Source organism: Hemicordylus capensis, chromosome 3 (genome assembly GCF_027244095.1).
Source record: "Hemicordylus capensis ecotype Gifberg chromosome 3, rHemCap1.1.pri, whole genome shotgun sequence".
NCBI lineage: Eukaryota > Metazoa > Chordata > Lepidosauria > Squamata > Cordylidae > Hemicordylus > Hemicordylus capensis.
Window position 1 is genome coordinate 359,257,147 of NC_069659.1, and position 12,747 is coordinate 359,269,893.

The window sequence follows — 12,747 nt, forward strand, 5'->3', positions numbered from 1 at the left end:
TTTGGCTTAGTTTTGGGTTGAAGATAGCAGGGATTACTGGGTGTCGATGCGGCACCAGGCATGCAGTGGAAATCCTTGTGTGTCCTGATCGTCCTCTTGGAAGGCCCCTGCAGTGCTTGCCCAGAGACCTGTGGGGCTCATTAAGACAGCTGCTTCACATTGGAGGGGCTGTAAGTGCTGGCACACACACTGTGACTGAGTTGTGGTGCCAGTGAAAGGATCTGAGCACTTGGAAGTTGTAGCTGGTGTGTGAGAAGCTGATGGTGAGAGGCAGCCCGGCGGATGTCCGTGTTTCATGTGGGTTGCAGAATCCAGCCTTTCCTTGTGGCTGGGGGTGGTGGTGTCACAGCATGCGGACGCACACACGGGCCATGTTCCTGCTTGAGCTCGTTCTCCTGGGCAGGCTTCAGTCCGGACTCCTGCAGGGCCGTCCTGTCTCCCCCTCTGCCTGCAGCATCCTCTGCACCCCCTGACAATCTACCTCTCTGGGTTGGGGGACTCCAGATGCAACTGCTGGGACGTGGTGCTGTGTCTTCAAATGCAGCTGGCCCAGGGGCATAGCTGGGGGAGACGGGGCCTGTGTTCACCTCTCCCTGGCGACCCCTCAGAGTGAAGCAGAGATGGAAGAAAATAGGGAGGGGGGAGCTGGCCCCCCCCCCCCGCTCCATTCTAGCGATCCCCTGGGCTGGCCGGTGGGGGCTGTTAGGAGCATTGCTTCCCGGATGAGGCAATCAAGTGGACTGCTTTGCTTAGCCCTGGGAAGACTCCCCGCACCCCCCAGTTTTCAGAAGGGTGTTGAGAAGAGGCTGGAGTTGTGTCCAGAGAGCAGCTGCCAAGATGAGCAGCCTGGAGCTCGGGGCTGTGCAAAGGTGCCGCGTGCTTTGATTTCGGATGGAGGCGGCAGCGGCAGGCTTTCCCCCAAGCCTGTGAATAGAGTAGCTGGTGGGTGGGGAGTGGAGGCAGTGGCTGCCCACCCCTGGCGGAGAGGACCAGAAGCCGATGCGGAAACGGGGAAGCGCCCGTTTCCAGGAGCACTGAAAGACCTGAGAGGAAGGCAAGCAAGGAGGCCGCCCGGCCAGCGAGCTCTTGGCCTCAACAGCCTGGGACAGTGTTGGAGTCCCTCTCCTGAACTGCTTTGGGTGCCTTTGGTCAGTAAACGAGAGAAAGCGTCGAAGAAGCCGAGCAGCCGTGAGGAGGGCTGCCTGGGGCGGTGAAGGGGGCAGGACCTGGGAGGCCAGCTGTGAGCTGCTTGGCCCAGCCCCTCTTCTCCCAGTGGTGGTGGTGGTGGGGGGGACGACCCCATGTGTAGCATGGGGTCAGTTTGAGTGGTGGCCTTGCAGCCTGGTGGTGGGAATGAATGGGAAGTGCTTGGAAGGGACGAGGAGTGGGTTTCTCTCCTCCCAGCTTCTGGCCTTTTGGTAGGCAGAGAGTTGTGTGAATCCTGACGCGAGGTGCCCACGTTCCAGGGGAAGTGAACTGAGGAGAAGAGGGGTGCCTGTGTGTGCCTGTGAGCAGGGGAGGCCGAGTTGCCCCGCGAAGGTCTTGGTGGGCCAGAATAAGAAGTCAGAGCTGAGACCCTGCCCCTCCTCCTCCTCCTCCTCCTCCTCCTCCTCCCATTTGGGGAGGGGGCAGGGTATCGCGCCTGAGCACGTTGCTCTGAGCTCTGGAGCAGCTTGGAAAACAGAAGAAGAACTCTGCTGGGTCAGGCCCAAGGCAGCCCCTGCTTCCTGCGGTGATGAGCCAGGTGCCTCTGAGACGCCTGCAAGTGGGGGGAAGGGGGCAGCCCCCCTCTGGCGGGGGTGTGGCTGAGGCTGAGCTGCCGTGTTCTGCACCCAAAGGGTATCGGCACGCGCGGGATTCTGGTGGCAGGGGTGGCCGCCATTGCACTTGCTTGTAATTGTGAGTGGCATGTCCTTATTTCAAAGATGCTTACCCCGCTAAATCTCCACCCGGGGATATTATGGACCTCCCAACAAAGTCAAGGTCTCTTGTGTCAACGGGTCCAGTTTTCCAAAGGGCTTCAAGGGCATTCCTGGGTACAGGGCAGTTCAGGAGCTGGGGTGGGCCACTATGGCCAGAGCCACCTGCCTGGAATGGGCATTGCTGGCGCAGTGGCCTCCCTGGCCGCCGCCACTCCTGGAGCCCACAGGGGCAAGGCCAGTTCCCGACGCACTCCCGTCCCAAGCTGCAGACCTGCTCTTTGGGAGGGAGTGCAGCCTCACCCAGAGTGGGCACCTCCCCGTCCTGCGATTGGGGCGCTGGTAGCATCCCGGATCCTGGCGGGCAAAGTGGGGGGGAGAGAGAGCCGCCACTCCTGTGTCTTGCAACCCAACTTCGGCAATGCGTGACAGCTCGGCCTGCTCATCCAGGAGCAAATTCTGGATGGTCAGATCTTTATTCCTGACTGCTCCGGCACTCGGCAGCAGCTGCACCTTCAGATCCCAGGGGCTGCCCTGCTCTGTCTGATTGGAAAGAGGGCCTGAATGACCCTTGCAGCAGCCTGCCCGGTCTCCACCGCCATCTCTCCCGCTGTAGGGGTATTGCAGCAGGAAGATGAAAATGGCAGGGAAACTGCCCCACCCACAGATTCTCTCCCCGCCATACTTGGCTTCCTCCTCACCATTGCTGGTCAAGCAGCCCCCACTGTGTAGGAGATCCCCTCCCCCCGAACTTCTTCATGGGGCTGCCAAAGGCCCTGGCACTCCCTCCCCAAGCTCATCTCCATCACAACCCTCTGGAGAATTGCAGCGATCCCTTGGTCGCTCGGTGGGGGTGTTGCCAGAGGAGACGCCCAGCCATGGGCCTTGCAGGCGGTCACAGCGGCATCGCCAGAGCCCTCAGCATCTTAGAAGCCCAGAGACATCCCAGCCAAATGAATACGGCAGATTTCTTAGTGAGTTATTTCTTTAAAAGTCAACGCTAAAACAGAATTTTGCCTTGTAGGGACATTGAGGAATACTGTCGTGGTCCTCTTCCTCTTCCTCCCAGCTCTAATATCTGAAACGAAGTGGCAGCAGATATATTTCTCTGCAGTCAAAATCCTGGCAAGGAGAGGCCCTGCTTGCCTAAGGGGCTGCCATTACGGCCGGGAAGGGGCTTCAGGGAGAAGGGGTGGGCAGGGCCCGCCTGCCAGCAAGGTGGTGGCATCCTCTGTGAGTTCCGAGACCTGGCAAGCGCTTTAAAGCAAGAAGGGCGATGATCCAGCGATGCCTCCGAGCACAGAGAGAGAGTAACTGCTCTGGGTGTGACATCTACCCTCCCTTGGAAAAAAGAAGACAAAGAAGTTGGGCCAGTGCTCCTCGTTGAGAGGAGAGCGTGGGAAGCGTACGTCTGAACCTCAGGGAAGGAAGGGGAGGGGCCGTGAGGAGCAGGGCCGACTAGCTGCCCCTGTCTCTGTCTGGAGCTATATAGGGGTGTTACTTTCCACCTGAAACTTGAGAGAGGGTCACCGAGGTGCACCACACTCGCTTGCAGCTTTTGGATTTGCACCCCCTGTTCCTTTTCTAGATCACCTGTAATTAAAGCCTCTTTTCTGTCCTTGTTGAGGCCACCAGCCTTTATGGGAGTGGAGTGATTTGTTGATAGGGCATTTTGGTTGTCACTGTTTCCTGCCTGCCGCGAGAGTTCCTGTTCGTCTCTTTCCAAGATGGTAGCTAGCCACGTGCCGTGAAACGTGGGCTCGGCTCCCGGGTCTTGGCAGGCCACTGCCTGGCGCCGCACAGCTGAGCTGCAGGCTCATGGACGCCCTTCTCCTGGGCTCTCTACCTTTTGTGGCAATACATAAGTGGGCCTATTAGGATGGTCAGTCCAAAAAGGCTGCTGGACCCAGTAGGATTCCAAAAAGCCTTGGAGGGTTTTGTGGTTGGGCCTGCTAGGGATTTTGTCGATGCTCTGGTGGGAACCTGGAATATGGAACTCACCAGGGCAGTAGACATGATTGCTCCTAAGCGTCCCTTCCGACCTGCTTCTAAAATGGCCCCTTGGTATACTGAGGAATTGCGGGGGCTGAAGCGACTGGGTGGGTGACTGGAACGCAAGTGAAGGAGAACTCGGCTTCAGTCTGACAGGACATAGCAGAAGACCCATTGGGAGGCTTATGTGGTAGCGGTGCATGTGGCCAAAAAATAATAATAATAATTTTAAAAAATCAGTCTGCATGCATTGCATCCGCAGGTTCGCATTCAGCAGAGCTATCCCGGGTTGTAGGGAGTTTAATTTCTGCTCCTTCTGCTTTAAACCTGCCCCTGGAAACATTCTGCTGTGCTGCTTTTAATGGGTTCTTTGTGGACAAAATTTCCTATATCTGGACTGACTTGGACTCCACTACTTTTGCAGGGTCTATGAAAGAGGCGTCTGCAATCCCTCTTGCAGTATTGGATTGGATCAGTTTCAGTCTGTGACTCCTGAGGATGTGGACAAGCTGCTTAGGGTGGTGTAGCCTACCACTTGTTTTCTGGATCCTTGCCCAACTTGGCTGCTTCTGTCTAGCAGGGAGATTGTTGGAGGTGGCCTGGTTAATATCATAAATGTATCGCTGAGGGAGGGTAGGGTGCCTCCTTGTTTGAAGGAGGCAATGGTTAGACTGCCTCCTAAGAAGCCTTTCCTGGATCCTTTAGTGATGGATAGTTATAGGCCAGTCTCCAATCTTCCATGGTTCGGCAAGGTAATTGAGAGGGTGGTGGCCAACCATCTCCAGGAGATTTTGGAGGAAGCGGATTATGTAGACCCATTTCAAACTGGCTTTAGAGCTGGCTATGGAGTTGAAACAGCCTTGGTTGGCTTCGATTCGACCTTTACTGGGGAATCGATGGGGGGAGTGTGACTCTACTGCTTCTTTTGGATCCCTTGGCAGCATTCGATACCATCAACCATGGTATCCTTCTGGATTGCCTGGGGGTGTTGGGGATAGGAGGCACTGCTTTGCAGTGGTTCCGCTTCTATCTCTTGGGTAGATTCCAGATGGTGGAGCTTGGTGACAGTTGCTTCTCAAAACGGGAGCTGTTATATGGAGTTCCTCAAGGCTCTATTCTGTCACCAATGCTTTTTAATATCTACATGAAACCGCTGGGTGAGGTCATCAGAAGATTTTGTGCTGGGTGTTATCAATATGCTGATGACACCCAAATCTACTTCTCCTTTTCATCTGCATCATCAGGAAGTGGCATTCATTCCCTAAATTCCTGCCTACAGGCAGTAACGGGCTGGCTGAGGGATAACAAATTGAAGCGGAATCCAAGCAAGATGGAGGTGCTCATAGGGTTCAGAATTTGAGGGATGAGTTAGACCTTCCTGCGCTAGGTGGGGTTATACTCCCTTGCAAGGAGCAGGTATGGAGCTTGGGAGTACGCCTGGACCCAGGCCTTATCCTGGTATCTCAAGTGGAGGCTATGGCCAGGAGTGCTTTCTGTCAGTTTTGGCTAATTTGACAGCTGCGTACATTCCTTGAACAGGATGACCTCAAAACAGTGGTGCATCAGCTTGTAACCTCCATGCTTGACTGTTGCAATGTGCTCTATATGGGGCTCCCTTTGTACGTAGTTCGGAAACTTCAGTTAGTTCAAAATACGGCAGTCAGATTGGTCTCTGGGGCAACCCAGAGAGGCACCATATTATGTCTGTTTTGAAACAGTTGCACTGGCTGCTGATATGTTTCCGGGCAAAATACAAAGTACTGGTTATTTCCTTTAAAGCCCTGAACGGCTTAGGTCCAAGTTAACTTCGAGAGCGTCTTCTTTTGCACAATCACCACCACACGTCAAGGTCATCTGAGGAAGTCCGTCTGCAGTTACCACCAGTGTGTCTGGTGGCGACTCAGAGGCGGGCCTTCTCTGTAGCTGCTCCTGGGCTGTGGAATGCACTCCCGGCAGAAATCCGTAATCTGAGTTCATTATTGGCCTGCAGGAGAGCCCTTAAGACCTCTCTGTTTGGCCTGGCCCTCCAGGGTTTTTAAACTATTTTTAAGCCTTAAAGGTTTGGCTTGGTTTTCCAGGGTTTTAAAAACGGTTTTAAGAATGGTTTTATGTTGTTTTAGAGTTGTTGATTTTAATTGATTTTAGTTTTGTTTTACTGCAAAGCAGCCCTGAGCCATTTTGGAAGGGTGGTATGGAAGTCAAATCAATCCATACATGTTGTCGGCCTGCCTTGTGGGCTGAGTCAGAACTGGAAGGTGCATCCCACCTCCCCTAGTCAGGGCTGTGTGGTCAGCGGCGGAGAAGGCGCCACCCTCGTGGGCTGTGCTTGCCCTCACGAAGAGAAAGAGCCACTGCACCTAGTCTTGGGGCAACAGCCACTGCATTCGCCAGAGACTGGGGGTTGCCCCATTGCCAAGGTGCCGTCCGCGGTGTCAGGCTCTGCCAGGGAGCCTCGTGGGGGCAGCCTTGCCACTGAGCAGTCCTTTGCGCCGCTGCCGCCTGCCTCTCAGACTTGAGCAAGGAGCGGCTGGCGGCGAGGGAGGAGCGCCGGACGAGGCCTTTTGCTTCCTGGGCGCAGCTTCACCCTCAGTTCTAGACTTCCTCAGTCTCCGGCCCTCCCAGTTTCACCCAGTGGGGCCCTGCCACCTCCTCCTTCCGGCTGCTGTTGATGGAGGGACGTGAGTTGCTAGCAGTTCTTCGGCGTAGTCTCGGTTGATCACACCGATGACCGGTGAGGTTCGTGCCTGTGCAGAAGCCCGTTGGGGGACGTCCTGAAGCTCTCCATCCCTGCTTTATCCCTGGCACAGCTTCCGTCTTCCCTCCGTTCTTTGTTGTCCGGTGGTGGGCGAACAGCTCTTCTGTGAGGTGCCTTTAATTGCTCTTAAACCCCGCCCCCCCCAATCCGCTATTCCATTTTGCTTTCTCGGCCCTCCTTGTTTTATTCTAAGCTTTCCTCAAGGTTTACTTCTGTCTGTCAGTTTTGTGTTTTTATTTTTCGCCAGGACCCTGCCCCCTTCCTTTCCCCTCACCCTCTTTTGAGGGGACCAAATTCCCCCCACCCCAGCAATCCTTTTATTATTGTATGGCTAGTAAAGTTACAAACAGGCTAGTGCTCTGGCAAAAGGGAAACAGATGGCTGCGCGAGATGTAGCTAAGAAGCCCATCGAACCCAGCGCAGTTCTCTACGCAAGCTCTTCAGCATTACAAGATACCAAAGAAAAGGCCTTCTATGGACTTGCCAGTGGCCCTGAGAAAGGAGCCTACTGCAAAAAGGACGGTATCTCCTACACTTCCTGCCTCTCATCCACTTTTTTGGCATGAGGAAATTGTTACCTTCCTGGAGGGCTCTACCTCCCCAGCCTGTCCAACTTCTCCAGCCTCCTGACTGTCCTGCAGGCGGCCAGGAAACCTGCAACACACTGAATGTGTGGGCTGAAGTGGAAGAGATGTGCATTTCTTTTTTGCAGTCAACACAGTCAAGACCCCAAATCTCCTTCCATGACTTTTAGTGCTCTTATCTCCTACATCTGAAAAAGTTAGGCAGGTCTGTTTCTTCGCTATGAGTCCATATGGCAGCCATCACATTGGTACAGGAAAGCCTTGCTGCTTGTGGGGAGTCCGTTCCTCACCTTCTACTGCAAGTAACAGAACCACGAGTAACGAAGCATTAGGGCTGTGGGAAAAGAGGAGGCTAGGTTCCAGGGTGGAGGGGGAAATCTGAAAAAGCCCCCAAACTGCCCCAGACTTACTATGGTGTGCTCAGCGGGTCCCCCATGTGCCCTGGCATGCCCCCCAAAGGACAAAATGGCCCCCCAAATCATGGAAAAAGTCAGTTTGTTTCCAGGAAATGAGCCACAAAATGGCTTCTCCTGTATCCTCCCCTCTTCTCAAGACAAAATGGCGGCCAGAAGTGACCTCCATGGTCACTTCCAGCCCTCCTAGGAACCACGGATACGTGGGTTTTATCCCATCGGTATCCGCAGATACTGAAAATGGGTGTCTATTAGACACCTGTGGACACGCAGAACCGCAAATAGTGGTTCCGCGAATAGCGAGGTTATCCTGTACTGTTCATCTCCCTCATTAGAGATCCTACCATGAAGGAATTCTTAAAAGGATCTAGCCCATACTTACCCGGACAAGCCTCCACTCACCCCTTTGTGAGTTAACTATTTAGCCCTTGATATTTACCCAACTGATGCAGAAACCCTTTGAGCCCATGGCAGCTTGTGATCTCAGCCAACTTCTTAGTAGCCATCACATCAGCCAAGAGGTTAATGATTTGAGGGCACTCAGAGAAGACCCACCTTTTCTGGGTCTTCCACAAGGACAAGGTCCAACTCCATCACGACATTGCCTTCTTTCTGAAAGAAGTCTCCTATTTTCATAGGACGCTACACTTCCAGTGTTTTCCTCAAACCCTTCGAACCCAACCGAATTGGCACCACACACCTTGGATGTGCAATAGGCATTGGCCTTCTTGTGTGCAGCGCGCAGTGACCTACCACAAGGATAAACTCCTCTTTGTCACTCATGGGTGTGACACAATGGGAGCCATCTTCTTGAACATTGTCCTGATGGATAGTGAACACAGTTACCCTAGCTTATCAGTTAGCGGGCAAACCCATGCAGCAACTGCTGCGCACCCACTCTTACAAGGGCAGTGTTGACTTCAGCAGGAATGATCGGTCATCTGCCCAGCGGCCACATGGGCTCATCCTACCTCCTTCATCCTGCACTGCACGTTGGATGTTGGAGTATGCCAGGATGCAGTGTTGGCCGGGCAGTACTTCAGTCAATTTTCCAGTGACTGCCTTCCCTCAATCAGGTGAGTGTGACTCAGTTTGTGATACACCCATCAGTTTGATCGTCAGAGACCAGGCTGAAGAACATAAAGTTGCCTACATGTAACTGAGGTTCTTCTGGTGGTCATCTGTAGATTCACACACCCATCCGTCCCCCCCGCTGCAGCCTTTTGCAGATTGGCAGACACTCGAACTGAGGGAAGACAGACACTGTGCCCCAGAGCGGGGCGGAGCTCCTGCCAAAAAGCAGGGATAAAGAGCTTTGGAAGGCTCTCAAACAAGCTTCCACACAGGTGAGAGACCCATCGGTCATCGGTGTGAATCAACAGGTGACCACTAGAAGAACCTACCTCAGTTACAGGTAAGCATCCTGAGGCTCCTTTCCTCCCAGTGTCTGAGTGGTGTTACATTTCAAAGAGCAAAAAGTGTAAGTAAGTAAGTACGTGTGTGTGAGAGAGGGGGGGGGCGGGGGGGGAGAACGCAGAAGGCACCTTGCGACGTTGGAGAGACTTCTTGTTGCCTGCCTTTGTCTTCTGCCTCGCTGCTTTCTTGGACAGACTCTCTGGGTGTCTTCTGTGCTTTGAGAGACCTGGAATTGTGAGAGGCCCCAGGCTGCAGTGGGTGGGGTTTGCCAGCTGGATAAATGGACCATCCCTGTTTGCTCCGGGGTTTGGGGTGAGAGCACAGCCAAGTGGGGGCTCTTGGTGGTGGTTGGAGGTCAGCCTTTGCTTGTGTAGTCTCCGTTCTTAAGCTAAGGAGGAATCTTTGTCTGTCTTCTGCATACAAGTTTGCTTGATGATGGAAGAGAGAGGAGGGCTGTGTTTTCCAACTCTTCCTCCACTTGGTGTGGCCGGTGTTCTTTCAAGGCAGTTTTTGGTGGCGTTTGGGTAGGCAACTGGGCTAAGGGAAGGGTGTTTGAGTGGGCTTCCGTTGGATGTGTGATGAGGAGAGGGAGAGATGGCCAGTGGGCTGGCTGGGCAGACCATTCCAGGGAGAGTGTGGAGGCAGCTGTGAGCCATACCTACTCCTGACTCTCCCCCGCCCCATCTTGTTCTGTGGGCGGTCCTAGCCCTCATGAGTGAAGGTTACCTTGCTCAATGTCAGGTCAGTAAATGAGTGAACCTTTGCCCCCCAGGAGCTCATCCTGGAGGGCTGTGCTGCTCTGGCATGTGTGATGGAGACCTCTCGGAGGAGGCAGGAGGGATGCATTTCTCTCAGCTCTGTTCTCCAGGTTTTCCGTTTGTGCAGCAGGTGAGCCTCTGGGGTCGGCAGGTGGGGTGGCTGCCGTGGTCTGTTGTGAGCCTTCCCCCGGCGGATAGTTCTGGAATTTTGAGTGTGTGTCCCTGAAGGCAGGCCTCGGACAGAGGTTTGTGATTCTGTTGGAGTACCCCCCACTGGGCTGCTCCTCACTCTCCCTGCCGGAACTATGCTTATAAGGACAGCCCTGCTGCTGGATCAGGCCCAAAGAGGCCCACCCAGTCCAGCCTGCTGTTTCACACAATGGCCCCCCCACCAGATGCCTCTGGAAGCCCCCCACAGGGCATGGGGGGCATGCCCCCTCTCCTGCTGCTGTTGTTCCCCTGCAACTGGGATTCAGAGGCATCACTTGTCTCGGACGAGTATACGAGTGGACTTCTGCGGCCCTGGTTGTAGACACTTCAGCGGCATAGTTTGTAATGATGTCATCCACCCCAGTTCAGGATGGCGGACGTGCAAATATTTGAGTTGCAAGTGGGCTACGTTTATTGTATGTATGTATGTATTTAAAATATTTCTATACCTCCCAAAACTTGCGTCTCTGGGTGGTTTACAATTAAATCATTAAGTTAAGTTGTGGGCCATCTAACCGGTTTCAACCAAATTTGGTACAGTTGTAGTGAGTGACACATGGGGACACCACCACAGTGTAGTTTGTCATCCACCTCAATTCAAGATGGAATAAGTGTAAACATTTGAGGCGCAAGTGAGCTAACTTGTGGACTGCCTAACTGATTTGAACAAATTTGTCACAGCTGTAAAGACATACAGGGACACCTCAATGGTGGAGTTTGTGATGTCATCCACCCCTATTCAAGATGGCGGTTGCGTAAAAATTTGAGGCGTGAATGCGCTAACTTGTGAACTGCCTAGCCAGTTTGAACCAAATTTGCTACAGTTGTAGGGACGTAGGGCACCTCAGTGGTATAGTTTGTTATGATCTAATTCACTCTGATTCAAGATGGTGGACTCATGAATGTTTGAGGTGCAAGTACCAGATTTGGTACAGTTGTATTGAGTGACTCATAGGGACACCTCAGTGGCATAGTTTGTGATATCATCCACCCCATTTCCAGGTGGCGGACATGTGAACATTTAAGGCTGAGGTCGGCTAACTTATGAGGATGTTACTTATCAGTAAAGATTATAGTGAAAGGAAAGTAGGCAGATTAGTTTTTACCAGAACAACTTGTTTCTATTTTCTGGGAGTGGCGAAGCAGATTCCTGTGGCTTAAAAATTATATTTTCACAAATATAAAGCTTGATATCGACACTTTATTTATTGGAATACTTGTACAAATTTGAAGACAATACAAAATAATGTTTTGTACAGATGCTTTCAATTTCCTAAGTTGGGCAAAGAAATAAGGCATTGCTCTGTGTGTGTGCTTGAAGTGAAAGCAAAACTTATCCCAGGTTTAGTTTTGCTTTTACGTACGATCTGGTGTGGAATAAGAATTCTAGTTTTGGCTGTGCCAGTCAAATCAACCAGTCAGGTGAAATTCATAACTTGGTTTTTGACTTGGGCTATGATGTCATTTTACCCCTGTTTACAAATCAGGTGTGTGTGTGTGTGTGTGTGTGTGTGTGTGTGTGTGTTAGGGGAGAGTCTCCCTCTCATACATATCTTAGGGATGATCGCTTGAAAAAAGTTAATTACAACTTCTCACCTACCCAGTTTGCCTGATACTGTATTGGAACCTGTATGTTATGCTATATTGTTTCATAAATTTAATTAGCATTTTTACAAATAAAGATGTTTCTGCAGAAAAATAGAGCAGTGGGGATTTTTCCAGCCCACAGCACTGGCAAAGGGAGCTGTGTGGAAATGAGGCAAAGGTGAATTGTGGGCTGGTTTGGGGTGTGGGGCAGGGGTGGGTGTGGGGCCAGCAGGGCAGAAGAACGAATGCAGGACGAGCAACACTGGAAACTTCTCTCTAAGCTGATGCAAGCTCCCTTCTTGCTAACTGCTTAGGGAGATAAGCTCCATACCTTGTCATGATAACTTGCCACCAGGTCTCTGGAGCCAGTGCTTAGGAGCAGGAGAGAGCTATATGCCACCTGGGTCCTTGGTGATGGAATCTTTGCTTAGGTCCGTGTGCTTTCTTAACACCTAGCCTAAAACAAGGCCCTTTAAAAGGGTGGACATCATCTAGATTAGCCCTGTAGAGTATTGTTGCTCTTTAGTGACCATTGCCCCAGATTGCCCGGTAGATAGATTTGGGGTGACTGCTCCCCTTGGTGTTCCCAGGATGAGAGTTCCTTCATCAGGTCCCCACAGTTGTTTCTGGCACCCTCCCACGGAGAATGTGAGGGTAACGGCCCGTGGCATGCTGGTGGGAAATCCCCTTTCAGCTGCCCGGCTGGGATCCAGTTTGGGCATCCGTGGGCGAGGCCCTCTTGTTGCCCAGGAGTGAGCTGCCACTGGAGTGTTGCTTAGGGGGACGCCTGGGGAGGCCGGAGCCGCGCTGTGTTCTCTCATGCTCCCAAGGGGGTTTTGCACTGCTTGTGAGTGAGACATTTCCCCCATCAGTGGGAAGGCGCCGGGTGTTCAGCAGGTTGGCCCTTGGGAACAGAAGAACTGTGTGAGAGCAGCCCTTTGCGCAGGGCCAGCATGAGCTGCAAACCGTGAGCAGGCACAAACAAGGAACAGATGGAAGTTGGATTAATCCAGATGCAGTCAATCAATGCAGCTGGGGGACGCGGGCGGGGCGGGGGAGATCAGCCAGTGCCAGGGCTGCTTGGGGGTTTCCTGGAGTGCTCGATGCGAGCGG

At 52.9% G+C, this 12,747-nt stretch overlaps 1 protein-coding gene across 11 annotated transcripts in view; it reads left to right on the forward strand.

The window, feature by feature from the left end:
• The window catches only part of DLG1 (discs large MAGUK scaffold protein 1), a 190,919-nt gene that overhangs the window by 59,881 nt on the left and 118,291 nt on the right, over positions 1 to 12,747 (forward strand). The gene's annotated exons all lie outside the window — the stretch shown is intronic.